The 24863-nt window shown below is 46.9% G+C and overlaps 1 protein-coding gene and 1 pseudogene across 1 annotated transcript in view; both read left to right on the top strand.

The window, feature by feature from the left end:
- Window positions 1-24863, top strand: part of LOC111967201 (rho-related GTP-binding protein RhoG) — a 298978-nt gene that overhangs the window by 248249 nt on the left and 25866 nt on the right. The gene's annotated exons all lie outside the window — the stretch shown is intronic.
- The window catches only part of LOC111967202 (FH2 domain-containing protein 1-like), a 34222-nt pseudogene continuing 15708 nt past the window's right edge, over window positions 6350-24863 (top strand).

Genomic DNA, 24863 nt, shown 5'->3' with positions numbered 1-24863 from the left:
TATATATACACACATACATCTATATATACATACATATACACACATACAATCTTATATATACATACTACTATATACACACATACATCTATATATACATACATATATATACCACCATACATCTATATATACATACATATATATACACACATACATCTATATATACATACATATATAATACCACATACATCTATATATACATACATATATATACACATACATACACTATATATACATACATATACACACTACATCTATATATACATACATATATATACAACATATCTATTATATACAATCATACATATACACACATACATCTATATATATATATAGATAGATACTATGGATGTTTTTGGTGCGTGAGAAAATGATCTCAGTTTGATCAAGCTAAATCAAGGAGTTGAGGAGGGTGATTTGTGTGAATGTCTGGTAAGTGGGGCCATAAGCGTGAGAACTGCCACCCACCCCCTAATGCTTACAGATGGACTATCAACCCTCTCTCCGACCCCCTCCAAAACTCAGATTAAAGGTTGATGGGGCCGTTACAGCCGTACAGTGAGAGTTTAGCCTCTCTCCTTTAGAAATCTCTAATCTCTCTTTGATGTCCTTCAGGGTTACATACAGTAAAGGTGAGCACTCCCCATGAGTCAGTCGCACGCACAACACGCACGCACCACGCACACACACACACACACACACACACACACACAGTTCTTTATGCAGTTAGCTTAATATCCACCTAAGAGTCTATTGGCCTACCCGGTGCGTCAATCTAAGTGACATAATAATACAGCAAATCCCCATAACAACCAGTCAGTTTAAGATATCTGTTGTTTGTTTTTTTTTGCATGGGATGCGTCTCAATCCACCACATCCTCCTATGGCGACCTTCCGCATCTGCAGTGGAAGGTGGCCGAGCTACAGCGGACCATGACATATCCGAATAACCACTGTTCTCACGAAAACGGCTGTAGCGTCCAAACGGTTTGTCCTACAAAACTAATATGACCACTCTACGGAGAGATGAAAAACATGATGGTGGTCTCCGTTCCCTCTACAACCCACAAGTGTCACGGGACTCGTCTGAAGGTAACACATACAATTATGGAAGAATGGAGGTAGTTTTTGTTCCTACCTCAAAAATGTGTTAAATATGTGTGAAAAAAATTGTCACTGTCCCAATTACATTGGAGCTCATTGTATATCTCAGGAAAACTCAGGACCCTATAGCAACTCTGGGCCCTACAGTAGTTTGGACACACCTACTCACTCCAGAGTTTTTCTTTATTTTTACTATTTTCTACATTGTAGAATAATGTGAAGACATAAAACTATTGAATCATGTAGTAACCAAAAAAGTGTTAAACAAATCAAAATACATTTTATATTTGAGACTCTTCAAAGTAGCGACCCTTTGCCTTGATGACAGCTTTGCACACTCTGTCTACACCTCCCTCCCTCCCTACTCCTGGTACTACCAAGCTCACCCTCCCTCCCTCACTCCATTCCTCCCTCCCTCCCTCTCCCTCCCTCCTCACTATTCTACCCCCTCCTGTCCTCCCTCCCTCCTTGTCCTACTACCCCCTCCCTCTCTATTCTGTCTGTTTGTCTTGTACATCTGGCTGTCGGAGCCACTTCCGACTCCAATTAGGATTTCCTGAGACTCATTAAAAGGGCTTATTGGCTGAGAGAAACCAGCAGCCCAGACTGACTACTGCTCCTCTGTCCCACTATCTACACTATACTGTCTTGGTGTGTGTGTGTTTCTGTGGTGTGTGTGTGTGTATGTTATTGGTGTGTGTGTGTGTGGAATGTTACTGGTGTGTGTGTGTGTGTGTGTGTGTGTGTGTGTGTGTGTGTGTGTGTGTGTGTGTGTGTGTGTGTGTGTGTGTGTGTGTGTGTGTGTGTGTGTGTGTGTGTGTGTGTGTGTGTGTGTGTGTGTTGTCTGAATGTTAATAGCCTCTGTATCACCTCCTCTGCAGACTTTGGGAATTAAAGTGATTGATCAGATCACTGTGCTCTGACCAGAGAGAAAATAGAGAGAGAGTGTGTGTGTGTGTGTGTGTGTTTTGTGTGTGTGAGTGTATGGTGTGTGTGTGTGTGTCTTTTGTATGAGAGGCTCTGTGACTCAATCTTCACACTACAGTCTCACTCCACTAGAACTCCACGATGACACACAGTGACACACGGTGACACACGATGACACACAGTGACACACGGTGACACACGGTGACACACAATGACACACGGTGATACACGATTGACGCACAATGACACACCGGTGACACACGATGACACACGGTGACACACGATGGCACACGTGACACACGTGACACACTGACACACGGTGACACACGGTGACACACGAGACACACGGTGACACACGATGACACACAATGACACAGACAAATCTCCTCTCTCTCTCCTATTCCTGTGTTTCTCCTCACTCCCTCTTGTCTTTACTTGGCTGTTTCCTTCTCAGGCTGTAATGATTGAAACTGAAACAGACTCGACTCCTCAGTCATATCTAATGTCTGGTGCAATGTGTGCTTCCAGACCGTACAATTAATGTAAGCAGTGGAAATTGAATCAAATGAAATCTCTTCTCCCTACCAGTTGGCTGTTGACTAAACTCAAGTGCTTGTTGGATTAATGAATGGCAATGAGACATCCACGGAGGCCAGTAGTTTGGAGCACAAAGACCCCAATCTGAGTGCTGAGTTTACAGGGGTCTCTCTGGAAGGGTAGCATCCCAAATGGCACCCTATTCCCTATATAGTGCACCCTGGTCAAAAGTAGTGCACTATGTAGGAATAGGGTGCCATTTGGGATTCAGTAGTCCATGTATCTGGAGGAGCTGTCTGTGTGGCAGGACCACTCACAAGTTCATTTCAAAGGACCCGGGCCTTGTAAAGGAAGCCATAAATAGAGGCTGACAAAGCGAGTTGCTCACAAAGACCTGGCCTTTAAATAGGCTGTGTGTATAGTGGGGTGTTGGGGTGGAGGTGGAGGACTGGGCTGTGTATAGTGAGGCAGAGTAGAGGGTGCAGGGTGGGTGAAAGAGTACTGGGGCTGTGTACAGAGGGGTGGAAGGGTGGAGGCCTGAGGGGGCTGAGCTAGGGTGATCATGTATAGAGTCTATAGTGGTCATTAAAGCAAGGTCTCACACTAAGCCTCCCCTCTCCCCATCACTGCAAACAAACTAAGCCCACAGCTCACATTCTAAGAACTTGGTCAGATTGTCTTTCAGTTCCATTTTCTTTGTGTTCTAACAACATTTCTAGAAACCTTGGTCAGATTGTCTTTCAGTTCCATTTTCTGTGTTCTAACACATTCTAGAAACCTTGGTCAGATTGTCTTTCACAGAACATGTATGTATATATAGATAGATGTATGTGTACATTTCAATGTGGAAATGTAGGTAATGTTTGGTTGAGACATTGATCAATGAGATTTAAATCTTTATTCACCCACTCAAAAAGACAGCCAGAAGTTTGTTGAATTCCCAACGTGTTATCACTATGCTTTCATCTGAAAGCTGTAAAAGCTCAACCAAAGTCCAATAGAAAAACAATGTCAGGTCGTTGGCTTTAGTTGTCATCTAAATATGTTATCACTTCGCTTTCATCCTTTTTTAAAAAGCTCAACACAGTTGAAATGGGAATACGCTGTCAAATATGTTGTATTTACACAACAGATGAATGTGCAACCACTGTGCTTCATCTTACATCACAACCAAACAACCTGGATTGTAGTTGAGATGGCATTAACAGTACACGGTTATCGTGATCAATGACGTTCAAGATTCTACTCAGATTATTACAGGCATTGTGAAGATGTCCACAGACCTGCGATGACCTTTGCATGCTATCTTGAACAAGGTACGCTTTCTATGATTACATTAGAAAAACGTTATAGTTACAATAACCTCAATGTGGCCATGGATGTTTTACTCATTTTAAGTTTGAATAAATACTGTTACATTGGTTTGTAAGATAGCTTTAACTTTGGGCTATTTAATGTATTGCAAAAGTGATYTTGAATTGTGTTTAGTTGTCAACGAAATGTATCTTTTGTGCCGTAGACTTAGTCGGGCTTTAATTCCAGTTTGTCTACAAATTAATAATTGATATGTTGGATTCACGTCTCCATCTCAACCAAAAATCAAAGTTAAAGAATAGAACTAAATTCAATCAAATCTAATGTTAACTGCTATTTAAATAAAGCCTGAACTGACTGGACAGAAAGAGACATTTCCTGAGAGTTACTTTATTCTAGCACAGTCTCGCCATCATCATAACACACCCTGATGGATGGACGGAATCAGAGAGAACAATGTCTGGCTCTGAGAGGTCATAACCTCCTAATGAACTACTACTGCCTCTGATGTGTTGAGTGGTTTCTGTCACCGTGCCGTGTAAAGGAGGCTACCTACCTGAGAACACACAGGTGACATGGGTCCAGGAGCACCCCGGACGCCCAAGCACGWCRAATGAAAGGCCAGTGTTGTGGCTTCACACCCATGGGTCAACAGCCTGTCTGGACTTCTAGCTTCTTGGCTTTCAGGCTTCATCCCTTCATACACTCTCTCTCTCAAATGTTTCTCTCTATATAATTGTTTCTGTTGCCACTCTGCAGGCTCTTTCTCCCTGCTGCTCCTTCTCTCTCACTCATCCCCTGCTCCATCTCGCCCTCTCTAGTCTCATCTGGATCTGAACATAATCTCCATGTCTGTCTAATCCATGTGCTTTCTCAGGGTCTTGTTCCCCTACTCTCTCCCCTGATCAAGGCTCTCTACACCAGGCCCGAGATCACAGCCCCACCCCCCTGTGATGATAACCCTGGAACAAGGACTTATCACCAAGATACTGTAACAATACATTATTATTGTTGTCATCAATGATCTTGCTGCAGCTTTGTACTGGCAATTTGGCCAAATTTTCAGCAGCAAACGGATCTAATTGTTCAATGTTTGAGGGGTGCCTTCCACCAACTGCTGTTTTCAGATTTCGCCATAGGTTTTGGATGTGATTCAGATACATCCTCTCTGAACCGTTCCAGAGACACAGTCCAAAACCTGTATCTGTTGAAGGTTGTGAGTCTTCCAGCAGGACAACAACCCCAAGCACACATCAAGAGCACCCTGGAATGGTTCAAGAAGAAACGTTGGACTATTCTGGAGTGGAAAAGTCCAGATCTGAACCACATCCATAAACTATGGCGAGAGCTGAAAACAGCAGATGGTGGAGGGCTTTGAAGAATCAGAGCAGTTGGCTGGTGAAGAGTGGGCCACATTGCCAGTAGAAAGGTGCAGCAAGCTCATTGATGGCTACAAGAAGAATTTGCCAGCGTTATCTTGGGAAAGGCTGTGCACCAGAGTCTCTGGGTTCACGCCCAGGCTCTGTCGCAGCCGGCCGCAACRGGGAGGTCCGTGGTGCTAAATGAAATGACTAAAATGTAAAAAATGAAAGGCTGTGCAACCAACTACTAGCTCCGGGGTACCAAATAATTGTCTTAATGCCATTTGTCTTTATTTTCAAATTAAATTGTAAACTTTAGTTTACAAAAATGTAATTGTTTCGGCAATGTTGAAAATACATAAACCGACTACAAAAACCCCCCCCAAAAAATCAGTTTCAATTTATTTGAGAAGAAATAGGGAATTATTTAACAAAAATGCAAGGGTGCCAATATATTTGGCCACAACTGTATCTATACAGTATATCCTAATAATGGCACTTTCTATATCATTTCATAAGTACTCTTTTTATTCACCATTATGTGTTGGGGCAGCAGGTAGCCTAGTGGTAGGAGCATTTGGCTAGTAACCGAAAGGTTGCTAGATCTGAATCCCTGAGCTGACAAGGTAAAAATCTGGCGTTCTGCCCCTGAACAAGGCAGTTAACCCACTGTTCCTAGGCTGTCATTGTAAATAATAATTTGTTCTTAGCTGACTTGCCTAGTTAAATAAAAGTGTGTTAGCGTGTAAGCCTGTTATAAATGTCTCCAGGCATTGTAAATGTGCTCAGGTATGCAGGGGAAACCACTGGAGTGATTAGTGAAGTACCTGTTTGACCATCACATGGGAAAGTTGGGATGAAATAATGCAAGAAGGTCAGGGCCACGTTCAGTTGCCAAACGTATCGGACGTTGCAGATATAAATGCATGAATAGAGCCGCCGTGATTCCTTATTCTACATGTCAGAGTGGCATGTTTGGTCTACATAACATATTTCTATCTGAACGTTCCAAAACCTTGAGTCCTGAGGTGCGCGATCCTGGGAAAATCGAAACGACGCGGCGGCGCGCCTGCGCGTTCCTTCAGCGCTAGGAAAGTTTTCCTGCAAATTGAGCGGAGTAGAGCACTTTAAACTGCGGAGCAGCACAATGCATTGGCTTGAGTGAGGAGGCATCAAGCAACAGAGAACGGATTAAAACAATACGTTGTTCATTGAAGTTTACAACAAGAAAGAAGACATTGTAAAATAACTTTGGGAAGTTGGATATCGCAACATAACGCGCTGTAAGTAGCATGTGTTTTTGTTTTTAGTGATTTCTTTTGCAGGAAAAGCTGGAAATAACCACGATAAACCGACTACGATAAACCAGGGGATTGCTTTGTGAATTTAAGGCATTATTGCAAATTCGCTATAGCCTAAACAATTGTCTTTATAAAGTAATTTAGCCTACATTTAATTGAGAAAAAACATGCAGAGATTATCAAATTATGAATATTCACGGTAGGCCCATGCTACCCAGGTGGCTGAGTGTTTTTTAAATGAAAGAAAGTCTATTTTAGGAACTGACACCGTTTAAGACTAAATCTGTCAATTGAATGCATTTGTTTTGGGGGTGTCCACAATCTCTTCTTTCCTCCTTGAATTAAAACCATCAGGCTATGAACTATCTTCGCCTACTTCTCCCAAATTATGTATTTATTTAACATTTTATGTTTACTTTTGAAGAATGACTGTCTTGGCTGTATAGTAGGACAAAATAGTAATTTACGGTTGGCCTAATCAGAGATGTAAGGTCTTTGGTTGTGTTTAGACAGGTAGCACAATTCTGATATTTTTTTAAAACTTATTGTTCTTTTGACCAATCAGATCAGCTCTAGAAAAAAAATCTGATGTTGAAGATCTGATCTGATTGGGCGAAAAAAGATCAGAATTGTGCAGCCTGTCTAAAAGCAGCCTCTGTAGCGCGCTCATGCCGTGCAAATTGAAACAACTAACTTGGCAGTGATTACTGGCCTCAGAGCGCCATTGTACCCGAGTGTTGTTATTCATGCAAAGAATATCACACGAGGAGGCCCACATGTTTCTATTATGATTGAATAACTTATATTTTCAATCAGATTAATTAGAACATGCACTTAAAACCTTGACTCATTTGTATAATTGCACGGACATGTCCTATCTGAATAGAATCGAGTCAACAAAGATCCCAATGCCCCAGGGCAGTGATTGGGGACACTGCTCTGTGTAGGGTGCCGTCTTTCGGATGGGACGTTAAACGGGTGTCCTGACTCTCTGAGGTCATTAAAGATCCCATGGCACTTATCGTAAGAGTAGGGGTGTTAACCCCGGTGTCCTGGCTAAATTCCCAATTTGGCCCTCAACCATCACGGTCACCTAATAATCCCCAGTTTACAATTGGCTCATTCATCCCCCTCCTCTCCCATGTAACTATTCCCCAGGTCGTTGCTGCAAATGAGAACGTGTTCTCAGTCAACTTACCTGGTAAAATAACGGTAAAATAAAAAATAAATAAAATAAATAAATAAAATATTAGACACAGACAATGTAGGGGCGTTTTCTGTAACACCTTTCCGTGTGTGAGAGAGAGTAGATCACCTCTTTCTCTATACCTCTCTCCCATTTGCAATAATTAGAAGGTAGAGCAGCAGTGTGTGTGTGTGTGTGGACTTGAGGCAGGCATCAGGGTGCAGGATTACACATGCTGTCCTCTTGCTCCCTCTGCTCTCTGTGAGGGTGTAACCTGACTGAAGGTAACATGTTTTAGGCTGTGTAACAAACAGCCAGTTAGATCCGCTGTAGAGTGATGAACAGAGATATATAACAGGCATGACCATGCTGGTAATTAAAGGACTAGCCAGGTGTCGGGGAGTTAGTAGCTCGCGGGCCAGCACATTGGAATATTCCAAATGCTTCTTGAAAAACCTTAAATACCGGTGTCAGTCTGGTACATTTAACATTTACATTTAAGTCATTTAGCAGACGCTCTTATCCAGAGCGACTTACAAATTGGAAAGTTCATACATATTCATCCTGGTCCCCCCGTGGGGAATGAACCCACAACCCTGGCGTTGCAAGCGCCATGCTCTACCAACTGAGCCACACGGGACCAGAGTTTTACAGAGTTTTACTCAAAGAATACAGACGGATAAGATTWTTTTTTTTTTTTGAAAATGTGGTTTGTCAATCACAATCAACAACATAAGTTACACTGATTCCAAATGACACAGGTTGATGTAGGCTGAGGCTCAACTTTAATGACACAGGTTGATGTAGGCTGAAGGCTCAACCTTTCTAATGACACAGGTTGATGTAGGCTGAGGCTCAACCTTTAATGACACAGGTTGAGTGGCTAGGTTCAACCTTTAAGACACAGGTTGATGTAGGCTGAGGCTCAACCTTTATATGACACAGGTTGATGTAGGCTGAGGCTCAACTTTAATGACACAGGTTGATGTAGGCTGAGCTCAACCTTTCTAATGACACAGGTTGATGTAGGCTGAGGCTCAACCTTTAATGACACAGGTTGATGTAGGCTGAGGCTCAACTTTAAGGACACAGGTTGATGTAGGCTGAGGCTCAACCTTTATTGACACAGGTTATGTAGGCTGAGGCTCAACCTTTTAATGACACAGGTTGATGTAGGCTGAGGCTCAACCTTTAATGACACAGGTTGTAGGCTGAGGCTCAACCTTTAATGACACAGGTTATGTAGGCTGAGGCTCAACCTTTAATGACACAGGTTGATGTAGGCTTGAGGCTCAACCTTTAATGACACAGGTTGATGTAGGCTTGAGGCTCAACCTTTCTAATGACACAGGTTGATGTAGGCTGGGCTCAACCTTTAATGACACAGGTTGATGTAGGCTGAGGCTTCACCTTTAATGACACAGGTTGATGTAGGCTAAGGGCTCAACCTTCTAATGACACAGGTTGATGTAGGCTAAGGCTCAACCTTTCTATATGACACAGTTTGCATTAGCCTGAGGCTCAACCTTTCTAATGACACAGGTTGATGTAGGCTAAGGCTCAACCTTTCTAATGACACAGGTTGATGTAGGCTGAGGCTCAACAAGGAGTGACAATGGAACACTTTGCTTCTGATTCTCAGAGCATCTGATGTCATCTCAAACAATGTGTAGTAACTAAAATATATGAACGTGTTAGTCAAGCCCAGGACCAGACTAAACACGGCCTGTATTTATAATGTATGTCTGTCTTTAAATAAGTAATGTGATCGTGGAGACTGGATGAAATGCTTCATTACATTGTCTGATACCCTACACGGCTGAATAGCCTATACTGCTATTGGTATAATAAAGATGGCATGAGCAGTATTCTGAGGTCTGTCTGTCTGTCTGTCTATCGAACCTTCCTGAGAGTTGATTTCATTGTGTTGTTGTTTTCCTAGATTGGAGAGACTGACTGAGACTCACACCACCGTGAGAAGAGAATAGAGAGTGGACACCTTGGTTGAGTAGAGACTGTTCTCGCCCGTTGGGAAGCACACTATTAAGCATTAAAGCTACACCCTAACTAGCCCCTATATCCTACATTTCAATAGCCAGAGTTCAACATAGATAGATGGATATCTGCAATGCTAGTTCACAACCAGTCCCAGTCCTAAACCCTAGTTGAGCCCTATACTAACTCCCAACTAGCCTCCATGCTCTTCAACCAGCCCTAAACCCTAGTTGAGCCCTATCCTAACTCTCAACTAGCCTCTATGCTCTGCAACCAGTCCTAAACCCTAGTTGAGCCCTATCCTAACTCCCAACTAGCCTCTATGCTTATCAACCTAACCGTGTCCGTCAAGGAGTCCCGTGCCTTTCATGGAACGCCACCCGCCAGCCCTCGCGGTGTTGCACCCCTCGTCTTGGAAGTAACAGCCATGGATACCCTCCCTCTCCTTCCTGGTGCTAAACCTGTTCCCCTACCCCTCATCCCTGCTCATACTCCTCCTCCTCCTCCCCCGCCTCCTCCTCCTCCCCCGCCTCCCTCCTCTCCTCTGACCCGTATGGACTCGGCCCGTCACAGCCGGCTAAGGAAGCTGAACTGGGAGCAGATCCCCAAGGAGAAAGTGGAGGGGAGGAAGAGTGTCTGGAGTGGAGCGGCTACGGAGGAGGAAGAGTTCCCTATAGACCTCCACTCTCTGGATGAGCTGTTTAGACAGAAGGACAGTAAACCACAGGACAGACCCGGGAGTTTGAGACGGAGGTCTGTGCTGATGCGATGCAGTTCACCCCAGGACAACACCACGGATAAGGTAAGAGGATTGGAGAGAATGAGAGGACTGGAGATGGGTGGTGGAGACTGGGAGAGACAGCACCACAGACAAGGTATGGGATAGGAGCGCAGTATGAGTTAGTGCCAATATGTGTGCATTCAACAGTGGTATGTTGTTGCTGTGCCAAGACAACAGCATGCTGGCTAGAGGCAGACACTGAGTAGGTGTAGTTTAAACTGACACTGACTGGCACCGAGGCTAGGTGTAGTTTAGACTGGCACCGAGGCTAGGTGTAGTTTAGACTGGCACRGAGGCTAGGTGTAGTTTAGACTGGCACCGAGGCTAGGTGTAGTTTAGACTTGCACTGAGGCGAGGTGTACTTTAGACTGGCACTGACTGGCATTGAGGCGAGGTGTAGTTTAAACTGCCAGGTAGCCTATATTGATAGCATGTCTTGTCTGTAAAGTTGAAAGAGATACTGCATATACCACACAGGAGGTTGGTGGCACCTTAAATGGGGAATAAGGGATCATGGTAATGGCTGGAGCGGAATCAGTGGAATGGTATCAAACACACTGTTTCCATGGTTTCCATTCTCTCCGTTCCAGCCATTATGATGAGCTGTCCTTCCCTCAGCAGCCTCCACTGAGATACCGGTATACAGCTGTTATTCCAGCTTGATCATAGTATCTGACATGTTCTCTGTGTCTGTGTTTGCAGGTCTCACTACTGGACTCCAAACGTAGTATGAATGTCGGAATATTTCTACGTCAGTTTAAGACGTAAGGATCAACTTCCCTTTCCTCATCACGCACTTTCATTTTTCAAAGTATTTATCTGTAAGGTCCTAGAGAGCATTTGCTGCTCTGGTATCAGAGGTCAAGCACCATGAATCAGAAAAGCTCTTAGAGTCTGTAGGAGGAAGTACAAGGGGCCGGGATAGTACCCAGGGGAACATCCCTTCACACTGTCGATGAGTGGGAAGTGAATGGGTGTGTGTGTGGGGGGGTCTTCTAAGTGTGAGGGGACAGGGGGTGTCAAGAAGGTAACAGGTGCAGATGAAATGGCATCCTGCCTGAGCAACTGGTAGGGGGGCACAAAGTGGTAGGGGGTAAGATGGTGACCCGAGGGGTCAAAGTTGACACCTGCTCAGACTGTTATGGAGAGCTGCCCTTCAGTAAAGACGGTCGGACACAGGCGGTGTCCCAAATGGCACCCTATTCCCTTTACAGTGCACTACTTTTAACCAGGGCCCTGTAGCGAATAGGGCACCATTTGGCGACCCACTAATAGACAGCTAGTCCTCGTCTACGCTGTAGCGTTTATTTGAGTCTGGAAACGCAAGGTGAAAAGTCTTAAAATGTATTGTAAAACAAAGCTTTTCTATAGCTTTGATGTCACTTTTATTTATGTTGAGTGTAGATCGTAGGTTTTAAAATCGGTGTACTGTTTGGAATGTCTTTGTTGATGCTGTGTCTGTGGGTCAGATATGGTTGGTCTCTGTGTGGGTCAGATATGGTTGGTCTCTGTGTGGGTCAGATATGGTTGGTCTTTTTGTGGGGGTCAGATATGGTTGGTCTCTGTGGGGGTCAAGATATGGTTGGGTCTCTGTTGGGGGTCAGATATGGTTGGTCTCTGTGGGGGTCAGATATGGTTGGTCTCTGTGGGGGTCAGATATGGTTGGTCTCTGGGGGGTCAGATATGGTTGTCTCTGTGGGGGTCAGTATGGGGTCAGAATGGGCTCTCTGTGTGGGGGTCAGATATGGTTGCTTCTCTTCGGTGTGGGGTCAGATATGTGCCTCTGAGTGGGGGTCAGATATGGGTTGCTCTCTTGTGGGGGTCCAGATATGTTGCTTCTCTGTGCTGGGGGTCAGATATGGTTGCATCTCTGTGTGGGGTCAGATGGTTGCTCTCTGTGGGGGTCAGATATGGTTGTCTCTTGGTCAGCAATTCTGTGTGGGTCAGATATGGTTGCTCTCTGTGTGTGTGGGTTCAGATATGGTTGCTCTTGTGTGTGGTGGGTCAGATATGGTTGCTCTCTGTGTGTGGGTTTCAGAGTATCTGCGGTCAGAATGTTGCTCTCTGTGTGTGGGTTCCAGATATGGCTTCGCTCTCTGCCTGCCATGGTGTTGGTCATGATATGGTTGCTCTCTCTGTGTGGGTCAGCAATCAAACTTGATGTGTTAGCTCTTCGGCCTGTGTTGTGGGTCAGATATGGTTGTTCTCTGTGTGGGTCAGATATGGTTGCTCTCTGTGTGGGTCAGATATGGTTGCTCTCTGTGTGGGTCAGATATGGTTGCTCTCTGTGGGTTTTAGTATTGCACGGTATACCGACACTTTGGTACTTCTTCCGATACCAGAACATGAAAAACGGTTCAYTACTGAAATGTGTTACTTTTGGTACTTCTGTTAAATGTGTCTCACGTCGTCTACTGATTTAGAGAGGATGAAGTCTGTCAGTGCAGCCGGTTACCCTTACCGAGCGAGAGCACCGTGCTCCACAGCCTCCACTCACTGCTAGCTCCTGCCTATCCTGAGGAACCAATGAACTCACTGGGCTGCATCATGTTAGCTCCCCTCTTATACTGGCTCCTGCCTATCCTGAGGAACCAATGACCTCACTGGGCTGCATCATGTTAGCTCCCTCGTGTAGGGTGAGGTCTCCAAATTCTGTTTCTAATAGTACCAGGTTTGATTGTAGGCTGAAGGCTCCAACCCATTATTAATCTCGACATCCTGGCTGAATTAGCGCGAGTAGGCTTGAGCTTTTCTGCAACTATTGTAATGACAAGGTCTGATGTAGGTCCAACTCTAAATGTGGCTTCAGAGCTCTGTTTCTAATGACTTTGCTATCCCTCAGTTGATGTACTCGCTGAGGCTCAACCTTTAATGACACAGGTTGATGTAGGCTAGGCTAAACCTTCTAACTGTACACCATCTGTGCTACCAGACTCAGATGTAGGCTTGAGGCTCAACCTTTAATGACAGTTGATGTAGGCTGGGCCTCACACCATTTATAACATAGAACAACAGGCTTGTGTCATGGACCTAGAAGGCTCAAACCCTTTGAGTGACATCCAGGGTTGATGTAGGCTCGAGGCTCAACCCCTTTAGCTATGACGGCCGGTTGATCGTAGGCACGCAGGCCTCAACGCTTTCAATTGCAACCCACTGGTGGTGATTGTAGGCTGAAGCCCTCACAAGCCGTTCTAATGACACGCCACGAGCGTTTGAGTGTAAGCCGCTGACAGGCTCCACCCTTTAATCTAAGATGTGACGAGATCTACGGATGTGTGATGTAGGCTGATGGCTCCCACCCCTTTAATGACACCCGGTTGGTTGTAAGGCTGCAGGCTCCACGTTCTTATGATCAGGAACTAGCACGGTTGATAGGAGTTACGCGGCTGCAGCGCTAACAATAGAAAGCGACGGATTGAGTGTAGGCTGAGATGGCTCCAACCTTAATGACACCTGCGATGTACCATATGCTTAGGTCTAAGGCCCTCATCACCCTTATGCTATATGACCCACAGGCTCTGAGATGTAGGCTAAGGTCAACTTTATTCTTGGCAGCACCTGACGAAACATGATCACCACAGATAACACTGCTTAACTCCTACTGCTCTCCTCTTCGTCCGCCCATCGTGTTCTCGCACAGCTAACTCCCCCGAGAGCCTTCTGGTCAGCGGGGTGGTGGCACCGGGATCCCTCATCTCTCCCAAGTGGCATTCCTCTCTTTCTCCCCTTACCCATCTGTCTATCGCCTCCTTTGAATCCATGCTGTCCACAGTTACCAGCCCTTTCAAGCTTAACATCCTTAATCAATTTATCCGCCTCCAGGCTCCCTCAGAGAGTTCATCAATGAGCTTGACACCGATAAGCTCCTTTCCCTGAGGACGGCTCACCTCTCACAGTTCTGGGCGACTTTAACCTCCCACGTCTACCTTTGCTCATTCCCCTCTCTGCTCTTCTTTCCACTCCTCTCCCTCTTTTGACCTCACCCTCTCACCTTCCCCCCCTACGTCACAAGGCAGGCAATACGCTTGACTCATCTTTCCTAGATGCTGTTACTTCCACTAACCTCATTGCAAAACTGCCCCTTCCAAGTCTCCGACCACTACCTTGTATCCTTTTCCCTCTCGCTCTCAATCCACACTTCCCCACACGCCCCTACTCGGATGGTATTCTGCGCCGTCCCAACTTTCGCTCTCTCTCCCCGCTACTCTCTCCTCTCCATCCCTATCATCTCTCCCTCTGCTCAAACCTTCTCCAACCTATCTCCTGACTTCTGCCCCTCCTCAACCTCCTCTCCTCCTTTCCCTGCATCCTTTGACTCTCTATGTCCACCTATCTTCTCAGGCCGCTCGGTCCCTCCCCTCCCGCTCCGTGGCTCGACGACTCATTGCGAGCTCACAGAACAGGGATCCGGCAGCCGAGCCGGAAATGGAGAAAAACTCGCACTCCCTGCGGACCCTGGCATCCTTTCCCTCCTCCTCTCTAACATTTTCCTCTTCTGTCCTGCTGCCTAAAACGCCCACTTTCTACCACTCTAATTCCAAGCATCTGCCTCTAACCCTAGGAAGCTCTTTGCCCACCTTCTCCTCCCTCCTGAATCCTCCTCCCCCCCCCCCTCCTCCACTTCTGGCAGATGACTTCGTCAACCAGTTTTTGAAAATAAAAAAAACAAGAAGGTCCGAACGACACCGATCCCTCGTTTGCTAAGTCAAACGAACACCGTGGATTCTGCTACAGCTGCCGCCTACCCTGTGCCTGACCCTCTTTCCTCCATTCTCCTCTCCAGATCGAAATCTCCGTCTTGTACGGCCGGCCGCCAACAACCTTTGCCCGCCTTGACCTATCCCTCCTCTCTTCTCCAGACCATTTCCGGAGACCCTTCTCCCTTCCCTCACCTCGCTCATCAACGTCATCTGACCGCTGGCTACGTCCCTTCCGTCTCAAGAGAGCGAGAGTTGCACCCCCTCTGGAAAAACCTACACTTGATCCCTCCGACTGTCAACAACCTACAGACCAGTATCCCTTCTTCTTTCTCTCCAAAAACTCTTGAACGTGCCGTCCTTGGCCAGTTCCTCCTGCCTATCTCTCTCAGAAATGACCTTCTTGACCAAATCAGTCAGGTTTCAAGACTAGTCAATTTCAACGGAGACTGCTCTTCTCTGTATCCACGGAGGCGCTCGCACTGCTAATAGCTTAACTCTCTCTCCTCTGCTCTCATCCTTCTAGACCTATCGGCTGCCTTCGATACTGTAAACCATCAGATCGCTCCTCTCGCACGCCTCTCCGAGTTGGCATCTCTCGGCGCGGCCCACGCTTGGGAAATTGCGTCCCTAACTACAGGTCGCTCCTACAGGTGGCGTGGCGAGAAATCTGTCCTCTCACCACCGACGTGCTCATCACACCTGGTGTCCCCCCCAGGGGCTCTGTTTGCTAGTTGATGTAGGGCCCTAAGTCCGTAATATCTCCTTTTAATGCTGATACCAACAGGCTTGAGTAGTCATGCTTGTGTGGCCTCTAGCCTCATATACTCTCAACATGGTGCTACGGTTGTCGCGCTATCAGTCTGTAAGCACTATGATGACCCACAGGGTTGATGTAACTGGACGACTAAAGGTCAACCATTTAATTGAATCCACCAAGGTTGCTTAACTCCATGGTTCTCGCGGCTCTAATCCTCTCGAAATGACACGCAGGTGCGAAGTCGCATCTACCATGGGTTCGAATGTACGTGGCAGACATATCAGTGTCCTGAGACATCCGACGGATTCACTCTAATCGACACAGGTTGATGTAGGCTGATCGGACACGCTTGAAATACTCTCACTTCGGGAAAGACACGGGTTGAAGAACTGTTCGGGCTGCGGCTCATCCTCTTTCTCTGCGATACCTTAACACCTGGCTCGGTGAATAAGGACTCGCCCGTATCCATGATCTCGGGCCAATATATACGGTCATTTACTAAAATGGTTGAGACAAACTGTATGCTACATTGGTGTCCGCCCCTTGGCCGCTCAGAGAAAGCTATATGATCCTATATTGTGACGCGTGAGTCTGCATATTGGATCAGGATACACCAAGGCTGCTACTTTCCTGTATACCACTGAACAAGAGCGAACTAGATCGATGGTCGGGTGGGCTCCCGTATTCAATGGGAGGTAGAAGCGATAATTGAGAACTTTGGGCCTTCTAATTCCTCCAAGACATCCCTGGCGAAGGTCATGTATCCAGACACAATGTGTAGCTATACCTAAGCACATATCTAACAGCAGGACAGGTGCGTTCAGTCAGGAGTTCCATGAGAACCAAACTCAGGCAACGGGCTGTATTTACTATCTTACGTCCGTTCGCTGCGTATTCTATTAAATAATAATGCGTGAATCGTCTGGAGACTCGGTATGAATTATGGGCTCGGACTTCTACATTGTCTGCACTGATGCCCATGAACACCACCTAAACAACTCATCGCGCTCGAGAGCGACAACTGAGCACCCGTATCTGTTCTAAATGGTTATACCTTCCCAAAGATAATTCTGATGCTGACCTCCAGTATACGTCACCTGAGGTCCCTGGTCTGTCTGTCTGTCTAATCGAACCCCTCCTGCTGCAATAGTTGATTTCATTGTGTTGTTGTTTTCCCTAGATTGGAAGAGACTGCACTCGAGCATACCAGCGCTTCCAGTTGAAGAGCCTTCGCATCGTACAGTGGAGAGATAGGAAGAGATCCGGAAATAACCCGTGTCTTGCCTATCTGGGGTCTCGATGTTAAGAGAGAGAATCGGGTCCTTGCCACCGGCCCTGTTGGGGAAGCCACATCAGTTACCTTCAGCCGCTCTGATCAGGGCCCTACACCCAAACACCTGGGTCAAAGCATCTTAGAGACGAATCATCCCCTAAACTAGCCCTATATCTACATGTCATAGCCGAGTTCAACATAGAATAATGGCTATCTGAATGCTAGTCACACCAAGCCCAGTCCTAAACTAGTTGAGCTCCTATACTACAACCACTCTGCCTGCTCGCCTCCAACTAAGCCTCCATGCTCACCTTTGAGACCAAGAGCTCTCTCCACAACGCCTCGTTGAGGCTCTCCTCTAGATCCTAACTCATACACATACAACTTAGTGCTTGCCGACCATGTCTTATGAAGCCTAGCCTGGTGGCTAGTAACTACCCCACTGCAACTTCCATGCTCTATCGATGCCAGGACAGCGGAGTCTCCCACACTACCAGCTCGTCCATACCATAGGGAGGTAGCCACAGTGCCTTGTATATACCATGGACACGCTCTATTCACGACCGAATCACCTCATGGTATCGCGGGGATGTTAAGTCAAATCCTCTTGCTCTTGGAGAGATCAACAGCATCGGACTACCCCCCTCGCCTCCTCCTTCCTGGTCGCTAACCCCTGTTTCCTCTACCCCTAATCCCCTGAAAACATAGATTTAGCATGCACTTATCTGTCCATACTCTCACCACGCTGGCTCTCTCGTTCCTTTCTCCCACTCTCGGCACTCGCTCAGCATCCCTCCTCTCCTCTGACCGTTAAGGTGAAATGCCAGCACATTAACTATGGGGTCATAAAGGGATAACGGCCTGAAACTGGGAGCAGATCCCTACAGGAGATAAAAGTAGAGGGCGTAGGAAGAGTCGTTCTTGGACTAATAGGTAAGAGCTGTGCTAACGGAGTAAGAAAATGTAAGAGGGTATTCACGGGCTATAAAGCTATTATCTGGCTCAGCATCGTCTGGATTGTAATGTGAGAGTGCTTTTAGAAACTCGCAGCTTTTGGGAAGGAACGTGTAAAAACAAAGCTAGGAGCAGACCCAGGGGAGTTTGAGGGGAGGTCTGTGCTGATTGCGATGCAGTTTCACCCCAGGACACACCACGGATCAGGTAAGAGGCATTGTGATGAGAATGGAGAGGACTGTGACAGGACTGGGTATAGGGGGAGACTGGAGAAAGCAGACCAAGCGACCAGAACAGACATGGTGATTGATGATATGGAGCGGCACGTCCATGAGTCTTACGTTGACAACAATCAACAAGATCGTGCTTAGACAGTGGGTAGAGGAGGATACATGAGGTAGATGCTCATCATTACATCCTGTTCTCCTGCTCGTACAAGCACATACTAGACCAGTGTCATGGCTCTAAGTGCAAGCAGGCTCTCACTGAGTAGCATGCAAAACTCGTGAAGCATTGTTATAACTGCTATCCTCTATCGCATCTTATCGTACAGGTCCATTCTTAGGCGACTGCTCTATTCGAGAGCGGACTTTACAGATGATTAGTTGGTTAGTTATCTGAGGCACTTCCACCATTATGACATCCAGTGGAACAGCCACTTTACAATAGTTGCATCTAAATCTTGAAGGAGCGGGAGGGGGGTGGAGTCCAGACCATGGACACCGATTGAAGGTCTAAGGTCGTACTAGTCTTCTAGGTGTAACATGTGCACTGAGAAGAGACGAGGTGTAGGGGTTTTAGAACATGTCGCCTACTCACCGGAAGGTGTGATGACTCCGCTGTCCTGGCATCGTGAGGGAGTTTTGTTCCAACCATTGGGGGGCCAGAGCAGCGAACAGTTTTGACTCGTGCTGAAGCGGGAACTGTAACGTTCCGATCAGTGGAGGCGGGAGGCGAGCAGGCCAGAGGTGGAATGAACGCAGTGAATAGGCCGCGAGGTGTACTCTTGTTTAGATAAGGCGGGTGCAGCGCTGAAATGCCCATGTATCGAAGGGCGAGGTGTAAGAGACTTGTAAACGGTTACTGAAGGTGCGTTCCCCCAAGGTACGTCCCTAAACATTGACTCTGTGAAGTGTTCAATGCGCTACACGTACAATGTTGGTACAGGAAATAGTAGAGCCAATAGTCCCGCACAGAAGCGGGAGAGGGCCTTGTGTCAGGCTGAGGCCAGCCATTGGAAGAGATGCGGGAAAGGAATGCAGGGGTGACGTGAGGAGATCAATACGCGTAATTAGCTGGGGAAGGCTGCAACACCACATGGAGCTGGAACTGGGTCGCAAGGCGTATTCCTAGGTGAGATGAGTTGGTTATCGGAGAAGCTTCTACATGAATTCACAGAGTGGTTCATGGCCAGCACTTCCTCTCCAGCCAAAGTCTACAACGCCGTGAAGTTGTAGCAAGTACCCATGTCTCCCCACGTTACCTCGGAGAGATGAAACTCAAGAGCCTCGCGCTCCCCTCGGCAAACTTAGAGGATGAACTCTTGCGCCGCTTCCCTGGGTTATGTTAGAGGCAGGGTAGTACTCTGGCGGATGTTGTACAGACGCTCAGTTAGACCAGCCTTTGACTACGAGAACTAAGTCTGGACCCATGTTCACTGTGCTTGGGCTCTTGATTTGCTCTCGAGTTTGATGCCACCTACATGGCACATCCCGAGAACCGTAGTAATGCAGTGTGTTGTCGGGAATGAGTATTCCTACACGTGGGTGTCACACAGACGTAAGGATCAAACTTCCTCTTTTACCTCTCACATGGCTATCCTTAAGCGTCTCATGCGAGTGTGCAACTATCAATTTGGATCGGATATGATGTACATAATCTGTCAGGGACTGGCCTAGAGAGCAGAATGTTGGCCCATTGGTCTGCTGGTATTGGAGAAAGGCTGGGGCACCGATCCTTGATTTCAGCAAAGCTCTTGAAGGGAGGTTGTAGAAGAGAGAAAGTACCTACGTGGGCTGCCTGGGAGCCAGGAGAGGTTTCAGCTTTGGGTGGTGATCAGGGGAACATCCTCTCCCTGTCCCGAGGAAAGTGGAAGTGAATGGGTGTGTGTGTGGGGGGGGTTTCTAAGCTTCGTGACGGGGCACATAGGGCGGTTCAACGAGAGTACACAGGTCAAGATGAAATGGCACTCGATCATGCCATACCTGCACTCGTGTGAGCGCGCAGAGCACGAGTGAAGACATACTAGCTCGTTCCGCAGTGCAGTGGTAAGCATAGGCTGAAGAGCCGAGGGTACAAAAGTAGGCGAACCGTGACTCAAGACTGAGTTTATAATGGAGGACGACTTGCCTGTCTGGTGTAAAGACGGTCGTCGACACCAGGCGGTTTTGTCCCAAAATGGCGACTCCATTCCCTTACAGTGCACTACTTTTAACAGGGCCCTGTAGCGAATAGGAGCACCAGTTTGGCCGGACCCACTATAGAGTAGAGGCATGCTATAGGTCCTAGCTGTCCTAAAGACTGTAGCTTTGTGATTTGACTGGAACGCAAGGTGAAAAGTAATTAAAGTATGATATTGGTGAATCAGAAGCCTCTTGTCTCTAGTAGGCTTGATGTCTTCCGACTTTTATTGTATGTTGAGTGTAGATCTGTAGGTTTAAAATCGGTGTACTGGGTGTTGGCATGTCTTTGTTTGATGCTGTGTTGTGGGTCAGATATGGTTGGTCCTCTGTGTGGCGTCAGATATGGTTTGGTCTCGTGTGTGGGTCAGATATGGTTGGTCTTTGTGTAGGATAGGGGTAGCTGGTCAGATATGGTTGGTCTCTGTGGGGGTCAAGATATGGTTTGGGTCTCTGTGGAGGGTCAGAATATGGTTGGATCTGTGGGGTCAGATATGGTTGGTCTCTGTGGGGGTCAGAAGTGTCTGTGGGGTCATGCCACCTATGGGTCTTGCGTCTCTGTAGGGGGTACACGATATATTGGTTGTCTTGTGGGGGTCACGGAATATTGGTTGCTCTCTGTGTGGGGGTCCACGATATGGCATGTCTCTGCTGGTGAGAATTCTCTGTGTGGGGGGTCAGCATATGGTTGCTCTCTGTGGTGGGGGTCAGATATGGTTGCTCTCTGTGTGGGGGCAGATATGGTTTGCTTCTGTGTGGGGGTCAGATATGGTTGGCTCTCTGTGTGGGGCGTCAGATATGGTTGCTCTCTGTGTGGGGTCAGATATTGGTTGCGTCTCTGTGTTGGGTCAGATATGGTTGCTTCTCTCGCTGTGTGGGTCAGAATATGGTTGCTCTCTGTGGTGTGGTCAGATATGGTTGCCTCTCTGTGTGTGGGTCAGATATGGTTGCTCTCGGTCATGGTGCTCGTGTGGTGGGTCAGATGGGTTGCCTCTGTGTGTGGGAGATATGGTTGCTACTGTGGTGGGTGGATGTGCAGATATGATCGTTGATGGTGCTTTCTACACTGTCTGTGGATCAAGAGACTCAGCGCGTGTGACTCTCTAGGTGTGTGGGTTACAGATAATGGCTTGTCACTACTGCTGGTGTTGCGGTACAGATATTGATGTGCTCTACTGGTGGGTTTAACGATGATTGCACGGTTAAGGAGAGCGAGTTAGCTTTACGACAACACTTTGGTACTTGCTCTTGCAGGACAGAGAGAACACTTCACAGATGACTGGAGCATTAGAAGAGCATACTTCGCACGTATTGTGAGTTATCGTATTGGTACGTTTCTGTATAACCTTGTGACTGACATTGTGTATCATAGCTAGAGGATCATTTTAGTCACGAGGAAGAAGGTAGATAGGTGAGCTAGGAGCACCCGCACCCACTGTACGGCAAGCATCCAGAAGAGCACCGAGTTTGTTGTGGCGCTATGACGCCACAAGCATCCAGAACACGTGCTAAGACTCCAGCCGTAGTGCTGAGAGAATCCATGTGTACTTGTACGACTGGGCTCTGCCGTATTGTTAGCTCTCCTCGCATCTATACGGAGGACCTTTCGCAGTTGTCACGTGTATAGGAATTAATGTACTCAGCAGGGCGTGGTCGCAATACACTTCGCTCTTCTTAGGTATATGCACTGGCAAGTTGAACGTCTGGCTCTAGGCCCTAGTCGTGAGGAACGCAAATGAACTCACTGGGGTGCATTCATGTTTGCTCTCTCCATGTATACTGGCTCTGCCGAATCCTGAGGAAACCAATGAAACTATCACTGGCTGACGATTTCGAAATGGAGTCACGAGGTGAGCCTTAACTGGCCCGGGTAGCAAAGGGAATCTAACTCGGCGCAATGGACTGTGGGCTGCATCATGTTAGCTCGCAGTCATATGAGATGGGACTAGATGACTATCCGGTGAGGGTAAAACCAATGATCACGCTCGGGCGAGTCTTGTTGGCGACATGTTACGGCTCCCTCTTATACTGGCCCGGTCCGTGCCATCATCCGGGAGGAACAATCGGAGAACTCATCATTTGCGGTAGTGAGCAGAGTCAGAGATGTTAGACTCGTCAATAACTAGGGCGTTCCTGACTGAATCTGAGGAACCAATGAACCTCACTGGGCTGCATCATGTTAGATCTCCACTCTTAATACTGGCTCCTGCCTATCCTGAGGAACCAATGTCACTGGCTGCATCATGTTAGCTCCCCTCTTATACTGCTCCTGCTATCCTGAGGAACCAATGACCATCATGGGCTGCATCATGTTGAATCCACTTTATACTGCGCTCTGCCTATCCTGAGGACCAATGACCTCACTGGGCTGCATCATGTTAGCTCCCTCTTATACTGGCTCCTGCCTTCTGAGGAAACCAATGACTCACTGGGCTGCATCATGTTAGCTCCCCTCTTATACTGGCCCTGCCTAGTCTGAGGAACTACTGAACTAAAACTGGGAGTCTTGACTGTATAATGTTACGCTCCCCACTCACGCTGCACGGAAGTTAACCATGTAGAAATGTTAACCTGCTAATTATGTTCCCAAAACAATGTCCAGTACAAGCTAGAACACCACAGAAGATAGTGGTAGCTTCCAGCTTGTAGGCTAACTTCTTGCTAGCGGGCTAACTTTCCTTGCTAGCGGGCTAACTTTCCTTGCTAGCGGAGCTAGGGCTAACTTTCCTGCTAGCGGGCTAACTTTCCTGGCTAGCGGCTAACTTTCCTGGCTAGCGGGCTACTTTCCTGGCTAGCGGGCTAACTTTCCTGGCTACGCTGGGCTACGGGCTACTTTCCTGGCTACGCGGGCTAACTTTGGCTGCGCTATGCGCGGCTGCCTCTGTGGTGTCCTTGCTTAGCAGGTGACGCTCCTTGCTAGCAGGCTACGCTCCTTGCTAGCAGGCTAACGCTCCTTGTAGCGGCTAAGCTCCTTGCTAGCAGGCTAACGCTCCACAATGACTGCCTACCCCGGCCAACCCCTAACCGGACGACGCTGAACAATTGTCGCCGCCTGCGTGACTCCAATCGCGGCCGGTTGTGATACACGCCGGATCGAGCCAGGGTCTGTAGTGACCGCCTCTAGCACTGAGCTGCAGTGCCTTAGATCGCTGCGCCACTTGGGAGCCCCCCCCAAAAAATCATGGCAACCATAACGCTAAATATTGCTCATTGTACCAAAAACGTTATTGATTCACTTTGTTCCCGCCTGACGACTCTACCAGTCAAGATCATCTTTGCTCGAGCCTTGAACGGACTCTGTGTGATGATGTCATGGGTCTTAGAGACTGCTCACACTTTGTAGAAGAAGAGATTTTAATTGCATAGAAGAAGCAAAAGTCCACATGGAAGGATAAACAGAGTTTTTATCTGTGCTTCTTGAAATCAGCCAAAGCCTCAGTAACTCCTATTGAATATGCATTCATAGGCTACATCTGATTTACCCAGTTTATACATAGAAATGTACCATTCAAATAAATGATTACCGTTATGTGGTTAGATTGTTGTTAAAATTTATTCATTAATGGATACATTCAAACATTTCAACATAATGAATATTGAACTTTAAATACAGATCTGTCTGGATCAAGTGTCATTTTGTGTCTTTGGCTAATATTACTTTTTTGTTTGTTTGCTGTGGTCTCAAGTATAGTGATGGTATCGAGTATCAAGTCAATTCTGGTTTTGTGAGAACACTAGTGGTATGACGGTAGTTACCAGCAATGCCCTCTTGCGAGTAGGTATGTTGTCATGTCCACGCGTGTATTGCACACAAGTTCAGATTCAATTGTGCGCATCCTAGTTGAAGAGCTTTCCCTCTTTCAAAGCATATGTTCAGAACATGTAGTTGAAAGCCTTTATGACGGAGAAGAGCCTCTCCTTGGACAAACAGGGTCTTCTTACATGGAGCTTGTTTGTCTTGTGTGAGTCACAAAGTACTTTTAGATTTGCCACATGGGTTGGAAGTCATTTGAAACAGATTGGTCCCTTCGTGAGACACTATGGCATTAAATACGTGTGCTACTTCCCTCCTACTTTTCATTATGTCTATTTCAGCTGTGGCGACAATGATTGTATCCGCAGTTCAGTTCTGCTAGAAATAACAGGCGCAGGCTACCAAGGCAAACCTTTATTGAACTCTTTTGATCAGGATAATCCCAGTTGAGCCACGTGTATTTTCACTCCTCAACAAAGGTTAGTGTTATCTCTGATTCAGACAGGCAGACCATGGTATTAGA

Source organism: Salvelinus sp. IW2-2015, linkage group LG8, assembly GCF_002910315.2.
Source record: "Salvelinus sp. IW2-2015 linkage group LG8, ASM291031v2, whole genome shotgun sequence".
In the NCBI taxonomy this organism is placed as follows: Eukaryota; Metazoa; Chordata; class Actinopteri; order Salmoniformes; family Salmonidae; genus Salvelinus; species Salvelinus sp. IW2-2015.
This window is presented reverse-complemented; position numbering and strand designations above follow the sequence as displayed.